The sequence below is a fragment of the Miscanthus floridulus genome, chromosome 5 (assembly GCF_019320115.1).
Source record: "Miscanthus floridulus cultivar M001 chromosome 5, ASM1932011v1, whole genome shotgun sequence".
NCBI lineage: Eukaryota > Viridiplantae > Streptophyta > Magnoliopsida > Poales > Poaceae > Miscanthus > Miscanthus floridulus.
In genome coordinates this window covers 2,386,200-2,397,528 of record NC_089584.1, presented here as the reverse complement: position 1 = coordinate 2,397,528, position 11,329 = coordinate 2,386,200, and the positions used below count along the sequence as shown (strand labels likewise).

Sequence of the window (11,329 nt, the reverse complement as noted above, 5' to 3'; positions counted from 1 at the left end):
CTCCTGGTTCCTACCTTCCACCACCTATGGCTAGTAACATTGTTGATTTTTTTTTGTATCACCCACATCACACGTATAATCATGGTCATCTCAACTCCATCTTCCGTGAGTATTAGTGGTCTCCTTAGACCACGTAGGCTCGGATGCTAGGTAAATCGAAAGAAGCCGATAAGTTGGTGTGTATAATTCCTATTTTATTTATGTCTGTTAATAATTCAACAAAATGATTTATTGTTTCTCTTTGGATATCATCTTTTTGAACGACAGTGCAAGAAGTATAACCACGAAAGGCTGTTAGACATGGAGATCGTCGCACTGCAATCGGAGCTGGCAAAATTCATCTTAGCCAAGGTATTGGAAAAAGATGAAGTATTTTCCATTGCACAATCCATGAAGTACAAGGACCAGTATGGCCCAGAGCGGCTCACCAGATTATTGTAAGAAGTCCGAGAAGCATTGCACAATCTATGCAGTCCGAGAACATTTCTTTTTTATTTTGAGGGATCGAGATCTGGATAAGAACATTTAAATTGTAACTGTAACATTTGTAATGTTTAATATTGATGGACATGTCGTCTACGTAGCGTATATAAAAGCGAAATCCGATTCCACGAAAAAATATAAATTAAAATAAATTATAAAACAATAAAATGTGAACGGGCCCTTACTGCCTGTTAGCAACAAACTGGCATTGTTATCGTAACCATCACTGGCGGTTAGCAACAAACCGGCAGTGTTGGCTTGCTCAATACTGCCGGCTTGAGCCATGAACCGACAGTGATGGTTACGACAACACTGCCGGTTTGAGCCATGAACTGACAGTGTGGGCTTGCTCAACACTGCTGGCTTGAGCCAAGAACCGACACTCTTGATTCAACCTTCACTGTCGGTTGGGACTACAAACCGGCAGTGTTATTTAACTAGACATTGCCGGATGGACCCAGGAACCGATACTGTTGCCTGTAGATCAGTATCGATTTTTAAGAACCGACAGTGATGTCAACCCCCATCACTGTCGGTATGCCACTGTCGGTTCAAAATCTGGCAGTGAAAAGGGGGTTTTTGAACCGACAGTGATGTCATATCTGGAGTAGTGAAGCCTAGATCGATCAGAACCAGGTTTTTCCAAGATTGCAAGAACAAATGGGAGATGAAGAAACCTTTAGGGTAGACTGTGCTGAAGAAGAGGTCTGAACCCTAGCCTTCTTTGGAGCCGAATCACTTGCAGCGCTGTTACCCTGAAACAAAAAAGAAGAAGAGAAGATTAAATGAAGAAGCATGAAAACAATAACAATTAATCATGAAGTCAGTTAATTTCCCATCCATGGAACATTATGGCACTTGAAAGTGGAACTTTACTACACCGCTTCCGTGAGATCTTGAAGCCAGCAACAGCATAATGCAAGATCCAAAAATTATGAAAATTTTGGAACATGAGTTTCAGAAAGGAAGAACATCTATATGCAGCAAACTGGAGAGAATTTTTCATGATCCGGTGCCAGCACGGTGTTGTTAACTTCTTATAAGGTTTTATTGCTCACCTCAGAAGAGTTATCGGAGTGATGATTCTTCAGCTCCGGTGCCGGCACGGTGGTGTTTGACAAGTCCAACATGTTGCTGACGAGGCTTGTTGTGATGCAGGACCTAGGAGAGGACGACGCCAAGAGTGTCTGGCTCACCTGATGAGACTTACTGTTGATCCCCGATGTCTGGATCTCCTCACCACCATGTCCATGGCCATAGAAACTGTAAGCTGCTGCAGGCATAGCAGGCCCCTCCTCTAATCCTTTTGACAGTAAAACTGTGGCAGCGTTGTACCTCTCATGATCTCCGACTAATCCCCCGCTGATCAATAATTTTGTGGTTGCAGACATAATTAGCAGTGATTTTGTATAAAAAAAAAAAGAGATCGAATTGCATGAATTCATCAAAGAATCCCATGCATAAATACAGATAGCATTCTACCATGGCAGAACCAAATTAAACAGAACTGAGAGCACGGTAGCTAGGGATAGATAGAGAGGGATGTTGTATTTACAGCAGCAGCTGGCTCCATGACTCCGGCATGTTGCTTTCCCGCCCATCATGCAGACCAGAGGTAGCAGAGCTGTCGTTCGGCACCTCAGGAGGCAGAGGCAGAGGCAGGCCAGAGGACATTTGAAGTAGGTGCTGGGGGAGGAGCATGGAAGAAGGAGAAGATAAGGGGGGGCATCTTGTTGGAGCCCTCTTCTTGCTCCTCCTCCTCCTCGGCACGAGGCATCAAACTACTCATCATATTCTTGCTGTCTGTACCGCCACTACTACTCCACACCATCTGCTGCAGCAAAGGGCTCCTGAATTCTCCACCCATATCATGCTTGGCTTGAGAGCACATCACAACAGAAATACTACACTAGCTAGCTAGGATCTAGCAGCAAACCATCTTTCAAATAATTCCCTTACTTATTATGCAATCTCATCTCATCAGGTCAGGTCAATCTTTAGGGCTATAGCTGCTGTCTGGCCGGTAGCTTTGCTTGTCCTCCTCCCCTCCTGCTTTCTCTTTCTAGAGATGGGGTCTCTCTAGAGGGAGAAAACAACAGCAAGGGAGAAGGAAAAGGGATAGGACCTGTTTGGAGAGGAATCTGAGCTTTTGTTTTGTTTTGTATTCCCTGACCTGCAGGTTCCTTTCGCATCACTCCTTTATTCATTTCTGAATGAACTTTCCACCCCTTGCAGTTTTTCTCCATCTCTTTATTTTACTAAGCTAGCTAGCACTGCATGAATGTTTCTTTTTTTTAGTCTTTGATTTTTCTCTCCTCATCACCCTACTTTTGCTTTATCAAATTGTAAAGTGATGGCGGAAAGGCACGTTGTGTGACACACATTTTGGGGCTAAAAGGAGTGGTTTGTGGAGAGGGTGGTATTTCTTAATTCGACCTCTTATATGCTAGCTAACTTTCAGCTACAATAAGTTAAGTACAGTTGATTGCTACGACCAGTGCCATTACCCGTGAAGATAATCTTAGCTTATTTCCAAATATATTCCTATCGATGTTCTTTATTTAGATTTATTACTCTCAGTGGACATATTGTGTTCACGCGTGATGCACAATATATATACATAACTTAATTATTTCCATCCAAAATGCATATAAAATTTCTCTAACTTTGTCCATATTTATAGAAAAATGCATCTACAATCCCAACATCAAATTAGAGAAATATTTTCACTTAGGACAAAATCAAATTAAAATGGCCTAAATTTTGGAACGGACTTTTTTCAAAAAAAATGAAATGGATGGGTGATTTTGTTTTAAAAGTTGTAGGGTTATTTGTTTTTGTAGCAAAATGGAACCGGATGTTAGTATGTAATTAACAAAACGGACACAATAATAGACACAGTAGTAATGTTAAGGCCCCGTTCGGTTTGCTGAAACTTGGCTAAATTGGCTAAAAAAACAATGTTCTGTCTGAATCGTTGTGAGAGAAAAATATTGTTCCGGCTGAAAAAAACCAAACTGAATAGTGCGGATTATAAGATAAGCCGAACGAAGCCTAAGTGTGGTTTGACTGATATATATTCATGGTAGACTTAATTTGTTTTATATATGGTGTGTGTTAAGTAGAAGTTGGTTTGCCGAAGTGCGCAATGATTTTACTTTCTTGTCAAGTCAGAATGAAGGCAATTGATCGATGCTGGACAGATATATGTAATCGATGGATCGACGAGAGAGAAGAACACATCTATAGATAGATGGAGATGCAATCAACCATGCATTTGGCGCCTCTTTATTGGGTGCAGTGGTCGATTATTGTACTTTAGGTGAAAGCCGCTTTAGATATGGTCGAAAGCTAATTCATGGATTGATTTGCTCCCATCCTTGCTGTCCGACCGCTTTGGATTTTTTTTATATCCATCAGGTTTATATTGTTTTTTATATATTTGCTCAAACTTCAAACAGTTTGACTAAGCATACATCTAGAGACTTGCATCTTTTTGTTTAACTTTTGATTCTGTAAGCTGCTATGTTAGTGACAATCCTGTTATAAAAGGCATGCATTTTTTTGTGGTCTACTATTAACCTATTACAGTACATGCAATTTATACATGTTCAGTAATTTCAGACGGTTATAAGCTGTACTTTTTCAGCCAACAAACAGTATTTTTCTCTCACAACAAATCAGCCAACAGTACTTTCAGCCATGGCTTATCGACCAAGCGAACATGACATATATATATGAAGAAAATATTTTACAACAAATTGAAGAGATGGACAGAGACATTATATTCAGAAATCATGCATCTGGTTAATTATCTGGGCCCCATATATAGTGCAAGTTAATCGAGCCCTGCTAGCTGGCCCTGCTCTAGCACCACTACTCAATCATGCACTCTCCAAACCCTAGCTAATAGAGTATATCATGCTTCCATACGACCACCGGCTGGCGTATAAATAAAAACAAAATGAATTGTTGCATGAAACAGATGACGGATTGACTTGAAGTAGACGCTACATCTCCATCAATCCATCCATCCGTCCATACACGCGCCTGCTTGTATGCTCGATCGGTCAAAGTTGGATAACTAAGCAAGCAAGCAATGCAATACACGTCTCGTCTCAGATTCCTCCATCCTCTTCCTGTCTTCCAACCAACATATATTCTCTGGGCCGTCCAGCTATGCTTGTGTAGCCCACGTGTCTCGTCTGGGATGATCTGTGGCGGTGTGTGTTTGGTTTGGGGACAACGTAGGATAAAGCCTTGTTTGGCATAGTTCTCAAAGCTGATTCTCTGAGGAGCTCTGTAAAATAGTTTTTCATAGAGAAGTGATTCTTTGCTGATTCTGTAATGTGATTCTCTGAAATAAACTAAGAGCCTGGAGTGGAAAAAAGTAGCTTCTCTTGATTCTATGAAGTAATTCTCCATTGTGATTTTGAGGGTTTTTATGCTAAAAAATAAAGAGACTTACTTTCAACCACATAATCACTTGTCCCAAAGAATCAGCTTTCATAGAGAATTAGAATCAGATGGAGCTCTACCAAATAGGCCCTAAAAATAATCCCTCTTGTGTTAGATTAATGGCACTATTTCTTATTTTCTATTTGGTTTTGGAGATACCAGATGGTTAGACAAGCGCAGATCGATGATAGGAGACCAAGGTTTTAGCTTTTAAATAGCGGGATAACCTATTCCACTAACATATTTAGTTGCAGTCTAGCGTAAAAGCTATATCAAAATATATATAGGGGAAGGCTGGAAGCTATTTGGTTTAGCAGTTTTAGAACATGAAAATTGTCAACAAATTATGTAAAAGATCATGAAACTAAAAAAATTAAATCATGAACACAAATACTAAATATATGTTCACGGCTCCAGGGAACATGCCTACATGTCCATTATTTCAGTCACTCAACCGATTAACATATTCATGTCTATAATTAATGTTCATATTCATGAGCATTCAACAATAAGCAACTCAATAGTTTTTAATAGGAAACTAACTAGTAGAATAAAATGTACTCTGTCTGTCCCTGAATAAATAGATTTATAGAGTTGTCTTAAGTCAAACTTTTTAAAACTTTGACCGAATTTATAGAAGAAAAACATCAAGATTTATGGTATCAAATTAGTATCATTAGATATAATATAGAATATGTTTTCATAATGCACCCACTTTACATCATAGATGTTATTACTCTTTTCTACAAAGTTAGTTAAAATTAAAAAAAGTTCGACTAGCACGGATTCAAGGAATTGATTTATTTGGGGACGGAGGGAGTAATTGCAGTGCATGCCTCGTACATCAATCAACGTTGTAAACTGTAACTATCTTCACCTCTCATCAAGTAAGGAGTCATTTGCTCTATTTATACTACTCCCTCCGTTCCGGTATATCTGGCGTGAGGGGCCTCATTCCAGATACCAAGGCCAGTCCATTGATGCGCTCACCATGATTAATCACCCGGTCGCTACCATCAATTAATCTCTCCCTAATCTTCTCAACTACAATTGTTTCTCTGGTCCTCTCCGTTGCTAGCCATGCATGCATGCATGCAACACTTCGTTTTGAGTAGTAGTGGAGCAGCAGAGTAATTAATGGGCCCCTGGATTCTTAATCCCACCTCCTATTATGGCCTAAATGAAAAACCAGCGCACGCCAGATATACTGGAACGGAGGGAGTACTATCTATGATCCATGTTCCTCATCAAGCTCCTCTCGCATTCTGTTCGGCATACCTGTAAATACTAATATCATCCAATGATGAATACACATAGGAGCATATGCCCCTAATGACATCACCTTAGCCCTGGTAGGATGGCTTGTGAGAGCACGGAGAAAAGTACCCATGTGTCGCGAGATACAAAATTATATGGGTTGGACCGACATTAGTATTTTAGATATGGTTTTGTAAGATACAAAATTGCAGTGTTGTATTATGGATATAAATCAAGTATTTGTATGGATTGTAAGATACATTTTTTTCTCAGCTATGTGCGTCGGCCTTTATCAAGCTTTGTCGACCTCCGACTAGAGGTCGAGCACCCCAATGATAGTGGGCCTTCATTGGCTCGCTCGCTCGTTTGTGGGAGTAAAAACTGTGAGGAGGTCGCCTCATTAGTCAGCACTAGCAAGTCCAGGTGGTTGGACACCCTCCCCTGCTTGGCCCCACCCCTGCTCGCTCGCCCAACCGTACCTCCTACGACAACATCCTAGCAGACGTAAACCTTGGTTGTTGGTAAACGAGCGTTAATGGAAATTTTTCGTTTCCATTACAAACATATATGTGTCACCAGCACATACGGTTAGCAACGCTAAAAGAAAATGTGTTACTAAGTCAAATAGGGGTATTTGGCGGAGCTAAAACATTCTTAGCTATAATAGCAGAAAAACAATTGTCAATATCGTAGCGACACGTCCCCCGAAAACCGATAGCGAAGCTATATATAAAAGTGCTACAACAGGCTATTTAGGCAAGTATGTTTTTTTAGGGGATGGCATGTATGTTTGCAGTAGGGATGGGAATAGGCCTACCCGACTCTATCCTTGGACCCGGCCCTGTGGCCTCGAGGCCAATTTTAGAGACTATGAGTGAGTCTGTTCACCTAAAAACTATGTCTCCCCCCACCCACCCAATGCATAGCATGGGTTGGACTTTTTTTGCTATTATGGGCCATGACTACTATCAATGCTTCTAGAAAAAAAATGAGATACAAGATTACAAAGTACCATGATATATAATACACTAAGATTATTAGCAATGCATCAAATTAAATATGTTTGCAAGTGAACCATAATTTTTATTTTATCTATTTTTACTTTCAAAATATGATATTCTCCGATCTACTTCCAACCATAGACATGCTTACTACCACTACTACACAAAATCTTTTACGAGGCATTTCTAAAATGGCCTCGAAGGCGGGCGGCCTGGTTGCCCGCCTCGGTTATTTGAGGCAGGGCAGCCGGGCCAACAACTAACATGATTAACCGAGGCGAGCACTGTAATATAACCGCCTCGGTTAATATCGATTAATCGAGGTGGTTGTTTTTGTTAATATATTAACCAAAGCGGTCGCCTTAAAACAAATGCCTCGGTTAATCAATATTAATCGAGGCGGATGCCTTATGCTGCACGCCTCTATTAATCTATTAACGGAGGCGGGCACACTAAAAGGCCCGCCTCCAAAAATAGTGTCCCAGCAGGCAGCCCATCTTGGCCCGGTATCCCACTCACTGTATATATACATAAGTTAGGGTTTCATTCTCAGTCCACTCTCTCTCTCTCTCTCTTAGTGTCGGTGTTTTGAGTTACCACCGACGAGTAAATTTCTAATATTGCGCGTCTGGCACGAATGGTGTGCTTAGAGAACATGAGGTTTATACTGGTTCGGGCAAAAAGTCCCTACGTCTAGTTCGTTGCTACTGCTCGTGTTACTAGCACTAAAAGTTTATAGTAGGGGTTACAAACGAGCGAGAGAGAGAAAGGATCCCAAGTCTCTGGTGAAAGGAGTGAGTGAGTGCTGAGAGCTCGATCGCTGCTCGGTTGTGTGTTCGTGTCGTGCTCTTGTGCGGATCTGTATCAGATCTTGATGGGTCGATCGGTTCAGGATCCCCTTCATGGGGGGGCCTGCTTTCTCATTTATAAGTCAAGGGAAAGTGCTGGTTATAGCGGAGGAAAAGAAGAATAACGAGAGAGAGGAAGGCCTCTAGGATCACTGGGTCTTTCTTCTCCTTCATGCAGGTCCCACCAACCCTGTAGATTTCAATAGGGATGGCTCCACGTCGCGGTCCTGTCCGTCACTAGCGCCATGCGTAGGCGTCATCCACTGGTCATGGCGCTCCACTCCATCCTAGCAGACGTCGTGGTGAACTGATGCGCCTGTCAGTGTTCGTGCGAGGGTTAGGCAGAACAGCACCGGTACGCCCGACGCTGTTCTTGATGTGAATCCTCAGGTATGGCCTGTCGTGGCCGCGGGTTACATCAGGGCATGCCGATCTCTTCCTTAGTTTCAGAGTTTTGATCCAGGCCCATACGCTTGGACCTGGAGTGGTTGGCGGCGGTATAGGTCCCTGTCGGGTGAGACGGAGCCCGTACCCAAGGGGTCTGGCGAGGCGGAGCCTATGGTCTTGGGGTCGGGTAAGGCGGAGCACAAACCCAAGGGTCGGACGAGGCAAAGATTGCGGCCTCAGGGTCGGGTGAGGTGGAGATCACGGCCTCAGAGTCGGGCGAGGAGGAGCCCACCCCCAGAGGTCGGGCGAGGCAGAGATTGCGACCTCAGGGTTGGGCAAGGTGGAGCTCGCCCCCGGAGGTCGGGCGAGGCGGAGCCCGCGCACCTAGGGGTCGGTTAGAGCTATAGGCGCGCTATTGACTGCTCAGTTGAATCAATGTTGATGACCATTAGCTCCTCCTCTTTGGGTACCCTAGTATTGGTTCCGACAGTAGCCCCCAAGCCTGTGGAGGAGTAGAATACTCCTTCAGAGGCTTTTCCGAACGGAAGGACTCTGAGGGCCTTGGACTTTTCTTGTCGCCCATGGCATGTCCTAGGGATGGTGATTCCCTTTTATCGTGATCGGACCTCTCAGGGGTATAGCCGTGAGATTTGGTGGGTCAGAAAAGGTCTTTCCTGATTTCGACCCCTATAGGGGTCTGTCATTCTGTGACTGTGCGTTCGGTCTCCTTGCAAGTCCAACTTTCCTCAAGCCCCCGCACGTAGCAGGGGTCCAGTTGAGGGTTGGCTCATCTTCGTGATTGTCTTCCCTCAAGCGTTTTTTTGATGAAAATGGAGGGGCTGAGTCGTGCCATGATTTTCCTCTATGGATGAGCCATGGTGCTCGGTGAGTTGTTAACGGGCTAGTCCAAGTGTGGGGGTGGCATCCGGTTCATGGGGGTCCAGCTTTGGTTAGCTGGTGACTGACTCTAGATTATCAGCAGTCAATCCATATAGTTCTCAGGTCTGTTCGATTGGTCCCAAGGTCTCTCTGCCTTTCTTCGAGGAAAAACCATGGATCAAATCTGCCCGAGGCTCGAACATGGGCCAGGATGCCCACGGTGCTCGTGCGCCCGAGTATTGGCCTCTAGCAGGACCATCCTTTCCACCCGTCACTTTAAAAGTGCCCGGAGCGGTTGTTGAACCCATCGATGGGCCAACCTTCAAACTCCTGGGCTTAGAAGGGCCGTAGGAGCGTTTTCATCTTCGTATCCGTCTTACCTATGATGGGTCGTGGCCCGTTTGGGAAGGTGAAACATTCAGCGTGTTTTTCGAGGGGATGACCATAGGTTGCGTGCACACGCCCCGCGACAAGACGTGGTGGCAGGTCATGGCAGGCATGGAGATCTAGGCGGTCGGTTGGTTTTCTCGCACCCGTCGCCCCTATAAAACCAAAGGGTTAGCCCTCTAGGTTTCATACACACACCTGCATCCTAGCCTCCACAGCCACACCGCCGTCACAAATGCTTAGGTTTCCTACCTCCTCATCTCTGCCGCCATTGAGCTCGCATCCATCCGCTCCCACCTCCAATGGATTCATGGTGCCATTCTGATATCACCTTCTAGCGCATGGAGGGCCTCATCCATCGTGGTCTTCTCCGCACGTGGACCTTAGCCGAGGAGTGGTTGCTGCCTAGCTCATCGTCATCACCCGACAGCTATGTGGTGTCGTTTGCCCACTTCCACGAGCGTGGGCTTGCGACCCCCACCCACAAATTTCTCCGGGGGCTGCTGCACTTCTACAAGATTGAGCTACAACATCTCAATCCCAATGGGATCCAGCACATGGCAGCGTTCATCTATGCAAAGAGTTCCTAGGGATCAACCCACACTTTGACTTGTGGAGGTATTTCTTTGTCGTCAGTCTCTAGAGGAAGAGGGAGAAGGGCGGTAGGCAGAAGCTGCACATGCCGATGGGGTGCACCAGCATCCAACTTCGGAACAATCAGGGCGGTGAGTACCTATCCATGCGGCTCTCGATGTCCAACAAGGGGTGGCACTCACAGTGGTTCTACCTCAAGAATGATGCCACCGCCCCTCTGTCAAAGTTCATCGGGCGCCTGATCGAAGAGGTCCCAGAGCAATGGAGGAAGTGGGACATGCCAGAGAAGGACAAGAAGAAGATCCAAGACCACGTTGCTGCCATACACATCCTAAAGGAGAATGGCCTGAAAGGATCAGGCGTCATCAGGTCCTACCACACGAGGAAGGTGGCACCATTGAAGACGCGCGCGCTCCCGCTATACGCGATGGCACTCGAGGCATCGTTTGACGGAATGACGCTCACCGAGGGAATGCTCCCCAACTTCAAGATTGCACAACACATCAAGGAGGCAATGGAGCCTTTGTGGGATGACACGGGTGCCACCCTCGACTTCATCTACCCGGTGCTAGGGCAACCTCCGCTGCGACCGAAGCCAGGCTACGTCGTCTTTGTAAGTTTCTGTTTCTCCTATCTTCTCTTCAATTGGTTTCCCAACCCCATGGGACTAACTTTGAGAGAGGCAGGACCAGCCAAGGGACATCATCCTCATGGATCACCTGGCTCCGCTACCGAGGGATTCGGCCGTGAGGGTGGCGAATCACACCGAGTGTGAGCGGCTGAGGAAGGCAAAGGAGGACAAGAAGAGGAAGAAGCAGTAGAAGTTGTGGGCATGGGAACAAGGGGAGGACACCGATAATGATGATGACAATGATGATAGTGATGTCAACGAGGTGATGGAGGAAGAAGAAATGGTAGTCGATGATATCGGGTGGGACAAACTGGAAAATGAGGATGCACTAACAGGCATCGGTTCGTCCTTGCAGGCATTGGGACCCTTCCCATTCCATGGAGGGGAGGGTACATCTAGGGAGC

General features: G+C 45.0%; 1 pseudogene; it reads right to left on the bottom strand.

Annotated features, from left to right (window-relative positions):
- Positions 1-436: 436 nt before the first annotated feature.
- Positions 437-2,405, bottom strand: LOC136451322 (uncharacterized; annotated as a pseudogene).
- Positions 2,406-11,329: the final 8,924 nt, after the last annotated feature.